The sequence below is a fragment of the Pongo pygmaeus genome, chromosome 1 (assembly GCF_028885625.2).
Source record: "Pongo pygmaeus isolate AG05252 chromosome 1, NHGRI_mPonPyg2-v2.0_pri, whole genome shotgun sequence".
Lineage (NCBI taxonomy): Eukaryota > Metazoa > Chordata > Mammalia > Primates > Hominidae > Pongo > Pongo pygmaeus.
Genome location: NC_072373.2, coordinates 210,490,778 through 210,502,702, shown reverse-complemented (window position 1 = coordinate 210,502,702; position 11,925 = coordinate 210,490,778). Strand labels below are relative to the sequence as shown.

The 11,925-nt window shown below is 50.5% G+C and overlaps 1 protein-coding gene across 3 annotated transcripts in view; it reads left to right on the top strand.

Moving 5' to 3' along the window:
* The first annotated feature begins 5,139 nt into the window (after nt 1-5,139).
* VWA5B1 (von Willebrand factor A domain containing 5B1) overlaps nt 5,140-11,925 on the top strand; it is a 68,514-nt gene continuing 61,728 nt past the window's right edge. For 2 of the 3 annotated variants that reach the window (XM_054453640.1, XM_054453667.1), the window contains exon 1: nt 5,184-5,353. The gene's annotated coding sequence lies outside the window, so the exon portion shown is untranslated. Of the gene's footprint in view, nt 5,354-11,925 lie in introns of all 3 variants that reach the window. The other variant, XM_054453613.1, reaches the window with a different exon arrangement.

Below are 11,925 nucleotides of genomic sequence, written 5' to 3'. Positions count from 1 at the left end.
ACTTGCTCCTCCTTGCCTTCCTCCATGATCCTGAAGCTTCCCCAGCCACATGGAACTGTAAGTCCAATTAAACCTCTTTCTTTTGTAAATTTCCCAGTCTTGGGTATGTCTTTATCAGCAGGATGAAAATGGACTAATACAGTGGTGTATCAGTTAGCTATAGCCAGAAAATGCTGCATAGCAAACCACTCCAAACTCAGTGACTTAAAGCAGCAATAATTTATGGTCACATATCTCTAGACTGGCTAAGAATTGGTTGATCTTGGCTGGGTTATTCTGGACAGCTCTGCTGAGCTGTGCTCGATTTGCTTATGCATCTGCAGTTGGCTGATTTCAGCTGGGCTTGATTGGGGTGGTTTGGTCCTGCTCTGTGTATCTCTTCTCCTCCTGGAACCAGTGGGCCAATCTTGGCATGTTTTTCTTATGGCAACAGGGGCAGAGTCCCAAGAGAAAAAAGACAATCAGGCAAGCCCTTTATCAGCCTTTAATTATGTAATTCCCACCAATATTAAATTGGCTACGTCATGTGGCTGAACCCAAGGTGAAGGGATGGGAGCAACATTCCACCTTTTTAGAAGAAGAACTGCCAAATCACATAGCAAAGGGCATGGACACAGGGAGGGGTGAAGAACTAGGGCACTTCATGCAATTTCCTGGACCAGGTAAGAGGTTGGAACAGGAGAGTAGAGAGAAAGGGAGTTCATGAGGGTTTGTTTGTTTGTTTGTTTGTTTGCCAAGAATGTGGTATCAGCCCAACTGTCTCCAAAACTTGAGCTTGGCCCCCTTTATACCCCACAGCCATACTTGGCTGGGTCCAACCCCTTGAGGAATTAAGCCTGAGGCAGGGGTCCTCTCAGATGCAATGCCTATGCAGACTGGCTACCCTGCTCAGGATGTTCTAGGGAAAGAGCCACCCCTAGGCCTCTGTCCTCCATCTAGACTCTCCCTAGTCTCTCTGACAGCCCTGCTCTGGCCCCCCCACAGGCTGCATCACTGAAGGACTAGCTTTCCTTTCTTATCCAGACTGTGTTGGTTACACACTCCAGAGATTTGTTTCCCTCCATGTGGGCAGAAACAGCCGCACAATTGCTTTCAATCATGTAAACAAGAGGGCTGGGTGGGAAAAGAGGTATGTGTTTGCAGGCAGGAGGAATCCATTGCTTCTGTCCTCTGAATTCCCTCTTCATCTCTGCACCCACCTCTCTTCTCGTGCTGCCATTCCAGACCATCCACCTTGCATTCTCCAACTGCAGAACAAATAGGAAGGAGATTTAGCCTCTCCAGAGGGCAACCCTGAAGGAAGGAGGCAGAAGTGGCCTGTACCCTGGCTAGCCTGACCAGGTGACCTGGGAGAAGTCATCTCCCGTTTCCGGATCTCAGTTTCACCCCTATAACATAGTAATATTCATCTAGGGAACATTGCATGTTTATTAACATTGCATGTTATTTTAACAGATGCTCGTATGGTGCTTACTAAGCCCTTTGCAAATATTAACTCACTTAATGATCATAACAGCAATTTAAGGCACCATCATTTTACAGAGAGGAGACTGAAGCACAGAGAGGTTAAGTAATTTTCCCACGGGCCCACAGCTGGGAAATGATCAAGCCAGGGATTGAACCCAAGCTGTTTGGTACCAAAGTCCACATTTAATCATCCTATTATGCGGCTACTTCCTTTCCTGGCCCCTCTGAATTTCTAGAAGTTCAGCAACCTGGCCTCTTGGAATCATGCCTGTCCTGTGTCCTTTATTTCCTCTGTACGGGTATTGTGGATTAAATTGTGTCCCTTTAGAAGATATGTTCAAGTCTTCTTTTTTTTTTTTTTTTTACTCTAAGTTCTGGGATACATGTGCAGAATGTGCAGGTTTGTTTCCTAGGTATACATATGCCATGGTGGTTTGCTGCACCTATCAACACCTCATCTAGGTTTCAAGCCCTGCATGCATTAACTGTTTGTCCTGATGCTCTCCCTCCCCTCGCCCCCACCCACAGGCCCTGGTGTGTGTTGTTTCCCTCCCTGTGTCCATGCGTTCTCATTGTTCAACTCCCATTTATGAGTGAGAACATGCAGTGTTTGGTTTTCTGTTCCTGTGTTAGTTTGCTAAGGATGATGTCTTCCAGCTTCACCCATGTCCCTGCAAAGGACATGATCTCATTCCTTTTTATGGCTGCATAGTATTCCATGGTGTAACATATGTTCAAGTCTTAACCCCCGGTACCTGTGAATGTGACCTTACTTGAAAGTAGGGTCTTTGCAAATGTGATCAAGCTGAGATGCAGTCATACTGGGTTAGGTGGGCCCTAATCCAGTGTCTTTATATGAGAAAGGAAAGGGAGATTTGGAGACAGACATGGAGACACACACAGGGAAGACGGGCCTGTGAAAATGTAGGCAGAAGTTGAGGGTTGCAGCTACAAGCCGCAGGATGACAAGGATTGCCAGCAACTGCCAGAAACTATGAGGGAGCAAGGAACAGTTTTCTGCAAAGACTTCAGAGGGGGTGCGGCCCCACTGGCACCTTGATTCCAAACTTCTAGCCCCTAGAAATATGAGAGAATAAATGCCTGCTGTTTTGATCCACCCAGTTTGTGGTCATTTGTTCTGGGAGCCCCAGGAAACTAATACAATGGGGTAAGAAAATCTTGAACCCTTCAAGAAGAGGCAGCTCACAGCCTTCTCCACACACACCATTCACTTCTCAGGTCCTCTGTCTCCCGCCACCTCTCATGTCCTCTTCATGCCTTGTATCCACTCAACCAGGCTGATGTTGTTCTCCCAAACAGTTTTGGTCCTAAAATGTAAACTCCAGGCTTGGGACAGTTTAGTCAAAAGGATGACCAGTGGATACAGACTTCTGGTCCCATGGGAGACAGGGAACTTGAACTTTGTCGGGGACTGAGAATTGGACTTTGGGAGCCGGGGATGTGTGGGGGTGGTGGGGGTTAGAATTCTAAGTGGCTATGTCCCCAAGCCCCTGTCCCCTATCTCCAAGGAACCAGGACTCTCTGAGCTGAAAAGTAACTCATAGCCACTCTAAGAGGCATGAGGTCGTGTGGCATTGTTGCAACGGTGCTAGACTTGGGAGTCATGGAGAACTGAGTTTGAATCCCAGCTCTGCCACTTCTTGGCTATAACAAAAGGCCAGTCACTTCACCTCTCAGGCTCAGTCCCCACCCCCTATGGAGCCGGGCTGATGATACCTGCTGCACTGGGTGATTATGAGGGTTAAATAAAATAATGCACGCAGAAAGGCTTCAGGGAACTGTTGTGTGGGACAAAATCTGGTTGGGAGCCTGTGTGCCAGGTTCCTGGAAATCTGTGTCTTACTCACCATCACTTTCCCCAAGCACTGGCTCCAAGGCCCGGCTCAAGGTGAGCAAGTGTAAGTATCGAACTGAAGGTAAACTTTGTCTCATCCTTGGTTAGCTCTTGTATGACAGAGGCACCTTTCCATTGCCCAACTTATCATTTTCTCCTCAGCCTATGACAGCAGTTTTGCTTCTCTCTAGAGGCTGATCCAACACCCCAGCAGGCATTCAGAGGTAACCCAGGCAAAACAGCCAAGCCTGAGAAGTTCATTTAGCCATGTCTAATTCACCCTCCTCTCACCCCCTCCATTCCCTCTGCCCAGCAGTCCCCCCCAAATTCCCCCTTCAGAATGTTCTCTAAGGTTCTTTTGCTGGGGCTTCCCTTTCAGCTGTCTGACACCTTCATAGATGGGGAAGTCCTGAGACTTCAGGTAGCATGTTTCATGAAGTTCTGGGGGGATTCAAAACTCTTTTGGAACTCTAAGGTGTGACTGCATAATGGGGAATCACTGGTTTGTGGACTTCTGGCTAAGATCACATGTCATCTGTTACCCCAGCAGGGAGTTCTTGCACCCCACCTGACATCTGTGCTCCCTTTTCCCATTGCATCCACCCACTACCCCTATCCTATCCTCAGGCTCCTCTCTCCTTAGGCAGAGAGTCCAGGAGAGGGGCTGATCATCTGTCCCAGATGAAGCCTCTTGTGTGGAGAAGGAGGTAGGGTGGAGAGGTGGCATCAGACAGACCTGGGTTCCAACTTTGGCTCTTCTACATCCTGTGTGGCCTTAGGAAAGTCATGTCACCTCTCTGAACTCATATTTGAAATGAACATAGCATAGCATCCACCTCCCAGTGTTTGGTACAGAATGAGTGAGATGCACTTCTTCCAGGCTATGTGTGTGGTGCCCAGCACAGTGACAGCTATAAAAAGCCAATAAGATACAGTGGAGTTTCCGTTGTTGGGATCACTGTGAATTTGAATCCCTGCTCTGTCATTTCATGGCTGTGTACCTTCAGCAAGTCACTCTGCCTCTCCGAATCACAATTTCTCTGTCAACCTGGAAGAAAGGCCCTCTTCCTGAGGATTTTTATAAGGCTTAAGTGAGATGTGTGATGATTTGCTCCATCCTGTACCTCTGAAGCATCTCTCAACTTGGAACTCTTTAACTCTAGGTTCTGAATTTAGATTTTGCAGTCCTAACCCAGCTGGCCACTTGGCTTCCTTGATTATGAGAAGCCCCTGGCTCTCTGGGCTACCCAACTTTGTATCTCCAAAGGCCAGACCTCCAGTCTGATGCCTCCAGGAGCTGCACCTAGAATCCTAGCAATTTCCCATGTGGCTTTGGCATGGCCAGGGGCAGCAAGGGATGGCTTGGGACTCTAAGGGTGAACAGGCATGACCAAAGGCCCCGGCAGAGGACCTGCCTGTGACCACAGTCACCAATGCAGTCTGTTCACTATACCGTGGCCTCACTGGGGAGAATGGATTGGCAGCTTGTAACACTTGGCTAAAAAATCAACTTGCTGGGGGGCAGGGAGATATAGAGGGGCCAGCTCCTGCACAGGCAGTAGGTACCCCTGGGGAAGGCAGACTCTGCACAGTGCTGAAATACCCTGGAGGCAGCCCCACTCCCCAGGGAGGAGCTGCCCGCAGGACTGTTATCACCAGCCAGGCCCTTTCCTTCAGCCCCAGCAGGGATTAGCTGAGGCTGCTAAGTGGCCTCCAGCTTTCTCCTGTGCTCCAGAGAAGAGGGGAGGGAAGGGCGAGGGGTGGGGAAACAGCACCAGCGGTGTGTGCATATGGGGTGATTGTCATGGTTACGCTCTGACAAAACAAATGGCTCGGCTTCCTGCAGGCCACCTAAACAGCTATCGCAATGTGGGCATTGATCAAGCCAGCTGCCAGGGCAGCAGGCGCAGGGCTTGGGCACTGGAGCCCAGCCCCGGACCGCACCTCCAGCAGTGCTGGGTGCAGAAGGCAGTCACTGTGGCAGTGGAGAGAGGGAGTGTGTACCCAGACACGTGTTGCTTCTGGGATAAGGTAAGGGCTGGCCCCACTTGTGTGAGGAGGAGAGGCTGGACAAGGGGGCTGCTCTGGGTGGGCAAGCGCATGCATGGGTGTGTGTGTGTGTGTGTGTGTGTGTGTGGTGAGTTTGTGTGTCTATGGGCATGTGTGTCAGGGTGTGTACACTGTGTCAGGCACCATGGGGAGGAGCCCAGGATGCTTCAGCATAAGAAGTGAGGGAGCATGGCCACATGTTGCTACTCAGGTCCAGCTCTCTCTCTCTCTCTCTCTCTCTTTCTGTCTGTCTCCTCTATTTCTCTCCCTCCCCACCCCTTCTCCTGCTCCCTCTTCTCTTTCTTGTTTGCTTTCTGTGTGTGAGTCTCTGCGTCTCCTTCTCTTTGTGTCTGTCTCTCTCTTCTCTGTCTCTGCCTCCTTCCTCCCTCTCTCAACCTTCCGTCCCTGCCACCTGTTTCCACCACTTCCTGGTCAGTCCCCCATCATCCCTCGTCTGTCCTCCAGAGCTCTGGGGCAGTCAGGAGCTCTGCAGGGTGCCCACCCCGGCAGCCGGGCTCATGCCTGCTGCCCTTCGGATGCCCCGCAGCTTGTGACCGTCCCCAGAGCCACCGGCCAAGCGCACACCCTTTCCTGAGCCCCGCGTCCCTGGGCTCCTGCAAGGTAAGAGGGGAAGGAGAAAAGGTCCTCGGGCAGAGGGAGGCGGCTAGGGGAGAGGAACTCAGCAGCGGGTGCAGTGTGGCGCCTGCTAACGCATCAAGCCTCCACTGGAAGTTCCACCATAACATCTGCGGCAGCCCCAACAGTTCCACCCCATGCTCCCGCCGGCACCACAGCAGCAGAAGGAAGCCTGTGGGGCGGGGGCCAGAACCATTCCCTCCTCCCTTCTGAAGAGCAACAGGCGTCACACCATCCTGCCTCTTCCACTAACCCTGTTCCTTCTTTTGCTTTTTCTTTCTTTTTCTCTCTTTCTCTTTTCTTTTTTATTCTTTTTCTTTCCCTCTCTCTCTCTTTCCTTTTCTTTCCCTCTCTTTCTTTCTCTCTCTTTCTTTCTTTGCCCCCCCTCTCCTGTCCTTCCTTACCTCCTTCCTTCTTTTTTTTTTAGACATAGGAAGTAAGTCTTCTCTGCTGAGGCGCGGCCCCTTCCCTGGGCTCACCTGTCTAAACCCAGCCAGCTCATGGGGACTGGACAAGGCTCAAAGGAGTCTAGATGAGCTCCGGTCCTCCTGCTCCTGGGAAGAGGCCGTGAGGCCACAAGGCTCTGTGGTCAGCTGGGTTGGCCAGTGGGGCTGAGCACATGTGCATGTGTGTGTGTGTGATGCATGCAGGCATATGCTCTTGAAAGGTATATTGGGGCATGTGTGTGTAAGGGGATTACCTGGAGGGTAGTGATGTATATCGGAGAACTACATGAGTTGGTAAGCAGGTCTGTGTGTGTATATAAATGTGTTTACATGTTTGTGGGTGCATGTGGGGGACACCCTGTGTTTGCTGCTGTGCAGGGATTTAAGAGTGCAGTGTGTGTGTGCACACGTGTGCACATGCAGAGGATTGTGAGTTGAACTTGACCCAAAGGTTGCTGGGCAGGGTCCCCAAGGTCTGGTATGTGGCTGTGGGGCCCTCATCACCCAGCCTTGGCTGGCATCTGTCTTCAGGGATAGTGCTTCAGTTGTCTCCAATCCAGCCCCATCCAGGTGATGGTGCAGGGCTGGTGGTCACTGTGCCCAGGTGGGTGGCCTGCAGACCCCACTGCCTTGCTGGCCTGAGATGGGCCAAGGCTCCTGACCTGGAAATGGCTCAGGCTCTGAGCAGCCTCCTCAGCTTCAGGGATTAGGAAACTCAGGATCTGTGACCTCACAGAAAATGGGGTGAAGACCAGCCCCAGATCTGGGCCAGACGCAGCTCTCAGAAGGTGCTCTAGACATTGGCGATTAGGCTGTTAATAAAGTTGTCCTGGCTGGGGGGAGGAGGTAGAAGACAGGGAGCCCCACCCAGGGTGATGACACCGGTGTTCTGTTCCAAGGGGCTAGGACACCCACTCAGCCATCCCTGCGGCCCCTACTCACCTGGCAGCCCCTGGGCCCAGAGGGAAGAAGCACCTTTGTGCTTCCTCTGTCTCACTCATTGCGGCTTTGCTCCAGGCTCTGCTCTGAGCCAGCACCTTCACTGACTGGCTGGCCTCTCCTTACCAGACAATGATGCAAATGCTGTTTATGGCTCTGTGAGAGGCCAGCTCCATGGGGACAAGGGACAGCTCTGAGGAAAGGAGGGTAGTGGAAGAGGCACCCAGGGGCTCAGGGACAGCACTCCTCCAGGCCACTGGCCGGGGCTCCTTGTCAGATACCAGCTGTCGTCTCTGCTAAATACTTACCTGGGTTTCTCTCGGTACTCCTGATGGTTCCCTCTACAACACAACCTCGAGTGACCAATGACCAGGCTATGCAGACACAGGTTTCTCGTGGTCTCACAGGCGTCCTTGCTCCAGTCAGCCTGGGAAGGAGCTTGACCAAGGCCAAGAAGAGGGTCACCTAAACAGGAAGCTGACAGATATCCCTGGGGGAACTGGGAACAGCCCAGTGGGGTCACTTCACTGAGTATGACTCCAGGTCACCAGAGGTGCACAAGTCTTCTCATCCTATGAAACCCTCTGGGTTCCTGGATTTCTTAGGGAGAGGGAATTGGGATCAGCGGTGTTCTGTGTGGGGCTAGGCAGGCTTCCTGAAGGAGGTGACACTAGAGTGGGGATTTGGAGGAAGCAATGGATGGATGTGACTACGTGGATGGGCAGAGAGGAACAGGGAACTGTTCCCCACATAACCGGAGTGTGAGTGCAGGCAGGGCTAGGAGGGGCAGGAGGTCTTGGTCCATCAGTGTCAGTTTGAATCAACAGACAAGAAAGGGTGGAAATAGGGAAAGGAATGAAAACCATCGGATCACTGGGCGCCCACTTCATGCTGGGCTCTGGGCAGGATGTTGTGTCTCTGTCCTCAGGAGGCTTGCAGTCTCAAGTGGGGAGACCAATGGTCATCAATTACCCAAGCTTATGCAAAATAGCACTCAGGAGAAGAGCTCCTGGATTTGAGGCACAGAGGCAAGGGCTGGGTCAGAGGCACATCTTTATTGAGTCAACTGCTTATGCATCAAAGCAGGGCAGGGCAAGTCTGAACCTGGAGGAATTTTTGTCTTCAGCGGCTGGTCACTTGCATCTCTATAGTCCTGGCCCCAAGGATGAGCCTGCAAAACTAGCAGAGAAGGAACAGTTAGACACGGGGGTGGGGGAAAAAGGGACAAAGAGTAGTACCTAGTTTCTTCCTTGCCTTGTGTCATTCCCTTACCTGGTGCCTTACCCATGGGGTTTTATTTATTTATTTATTTATTTATTTTTGAGACGGAGTTTCACTCTTGTTGCCCAGGCTGGAGTGCAATGGCATGATCTTGGCTCACCGCAACCTCTGCCTCCCAGGTTCAAGCAATTCACCTGCCTCGGCCTCCCAAGTAGCTGGGATTACAGGCATGCACCACCACGCCAGGCTAATTTTGTATTTTTAGTAGAGACAGGGTTTCTCCATGTTGGTCTGGCTGGTCTCAAACTCCCAGCCTCAAGTGATCCACCTGCCTCACCCTCCCAAAATGCTGGGATTACAGGCGTGAGCCACCATGCCCGGCCTCCCATGAGGTTTTACTAATCTTTACTTTACAGGTGATAAAACTGAGTCTCGGAGAGCTCAAAGAGCTAGCAATAGCAAACAGCAGTGCCACCCTCTAGAAGAGAACTTAAGACCGCTCCATGCATGGAGATTGTTACAGCAGGATTTAGCTGAGCAAAGTTGGATCCTAGATGCCCAGAGGAGGGAACAGTCACTCCTAGGTAAAGGGGTGGGGAAAGGCTTCAGGGAGGAGGTGGGTTTGAAAGGACCCAGCAGGATGAGTAGGTTTCAAAACACAGAGATGGGATCACAGGGCTCTGGGTTGAGGGAGAAACATAAACAAGGGTGCAAAGTTGAGGCTCACAGAGGTCTGGTCTGGGGAAGAGCACATATTCTAGTCTGGAACACAGAGTCAGAGTGGAAGAGAAATACGGAATCAGGCTGCAAAGGGGGATTGTGGGGGCGGAGCTGAATTTGACGTGAACAAGTCAGGCTTAGTGAAGACTATGAACAGTCCCAGAGCAGGGAAGCACCGTGGTCAGATCAAGATCTCAGGAAGACAAATTAACAAGCCTGAGAAATTGAAATCTCACCTCTTGAATCCTCACTGTGGTCTGGAATGGAAGGATCCTAGTCTCCAGTTTGAAAACCCTTTGCTAGATCGTGCATTGTGAATCTTCCTAAGGCAAGAGTCCCCAGGTGTCTCAGCACAAAGCTCTTCTCCCTATTCCTATGACCACAATAAGGATCAAACTGCTGGGCGCAGGACTCTCTGCCAAGAGGTTCCTTCCATGGGTGCCACCGTGGAGACAGAGACAGGACCCAGGGCCAGGGCAGGCAGCTGGAGTGATGGTCCCAACCCAGCCTAGAATGCGGCCATTGAGGGAGTGGCTGGAGGGCAGGAGATGGGTCTACCTGGTTCGCCGTAGTATCTCCCTTTCCTTATTCAGGCCCCGTGGAGGGGTCTGCTTAATCATTATCTGTGACCCCATAGATGTGAGGTTGTAGGTTGGTTTGTTTGACGGAGTTTTGCTCTTGTTGCCCAGGCTGGAGTGCAATGGTGCGATCTCAGCTCACTGCAACCTCCGCCTCCTGGGTTCAAGTGGTTCTCCTGCCTCAGCCTCCTGAATAGCTGGGATTACACGTGTGCACCACCAAGCCTGGCTAATTTTTTGTATTTTTAGTAGAAACAGAATTTCCCCATGTTAGCCAGGCTGGTCTCGAACTCCTGACCTCAGGTGACCCGCCCACCTCAGCCTCCCAAAGTGCTGGGATTACAGGCGTGAGCCACCGTGCCCGGCCAAGGTCGTAGGTTTTTTAAAATGTCACCCTAATAGAGAACATGAATAGACTGTCCACTTACAAAAGTAGTCCCTGAATAAATGTCTGTTCTTGCTCAGAACCAGCGTTGATCCCTGCCCTTCACCCAATACCCATGTCCATCAGTTTCTCCGTCAGGTGGGGTAAGCAGCTGATCATACAAAGCCAAAGGATTGCACGGTGAAACTGACATCATGTGAAAGTTGTGGGAGTTAGTGAGGCCAATCAAAGAGGACATTGGAGGACTCCTAGTCCTACACAAGGCCATAGATGAATGAGAACCTGGCATTTAGGCCAGAGAATGACAGAAGAGAATATGGACAACAATGAGTTCATGATAAGAAACTGTAATCATTATGCTGTGACAGTGAAATACGACCTTTTTAAAAATGTCACATCATGCTAGCATATAATTTTGTTCAGGAAAACCATGCCCTGCTAAACCAATCAATATTTGATTTGTCCTTTGAGGACTGAAAGTTTTGGCACATGGTTGTAACTATAATCTTATTTTGGTCCAACATAAGGTTCTGTTTTCATATTTTTAGTCTCATTTTTCAAAATGAAATCCCAACTGAAATCTTTTCTTCATTCACCCTTTCCTATGACACGTTGGTCTCTGTTTTAAGTGGATTCACTTACAGTGGGCTTTTTCTGGTCAAATTATTGGGTTAACATGCGGATCTCTCATGATAAGTGTTTAATGCTTGTGGAGTTTATGAATGAATGACTATGGAGTTCTTTCCAGAACTATTCACTTTTGCCTTTCAGGCCTCTTGCTTCTGCATTGCCTGCCTCACCTCAAGTCATTCATTAGTTTATTCAGCATTTAATGAGCACCTGCTGATTGTCAGTGTCTCTTCTAAGGCACTGGGAATACAATTGTTGACAAAATATACAAAGATCTCTGTCTTCCTAGAGCTTATATTCTAGTGGACCCACTGGCCAATCTCACCTTCCTCCATCTCTTACTCCCTTTGGATACCATGGATTCTATTCCTGGGACCATCACCTTTGCTCAAAGACCCAAACATTCATGGCTGTACTAGCCAAGTTAGATTAGGCTACGCTGCAGTAAAAAAGCAGCAACGTAATTCCTGCTCTTGCTCCATGTCCAAAGTAGGCCATGCCTCTAATGGAGGCTCCTCAGGGGCACATTCCTCCATGATCGCTGTGGCAGAGAACATGACATGGGCAAGCACACACTGGCTTTGAAAGCTTCCACCCAGAAGTGACACACGTCACTTCCACACATTTCATTGGCTGAAGCCAGAGGCACATCTAGGCCTTCAAGGAAGCTGGGAGCTGCAGCTTACCATGCACCCAGCAGAGGATAAGGCAGAAGATCTGTACAATTGCATGAAGATCACATGCAGCCTTATTCAAGAGCGGGGCATCATAGCCTTGATCAGAATACTTATAGGAAATACAGGAGAAAGGAAAGGTCATCTTTGGTTGAGTCCCTTCAAGGATCTTAGCCCTCCTTCTCTGACCACTAGCACTCAGGGCTGACCGGCAGATCTGAATGCTTGGTGGCCAGCAGGATTGGCCTCTGCCTCAGCACAGCAAAGTAGCAGGTCCCCTATTCACAGAGGAAGTTCTGCCCTGGAAGCTACAATCCTCTTGTGC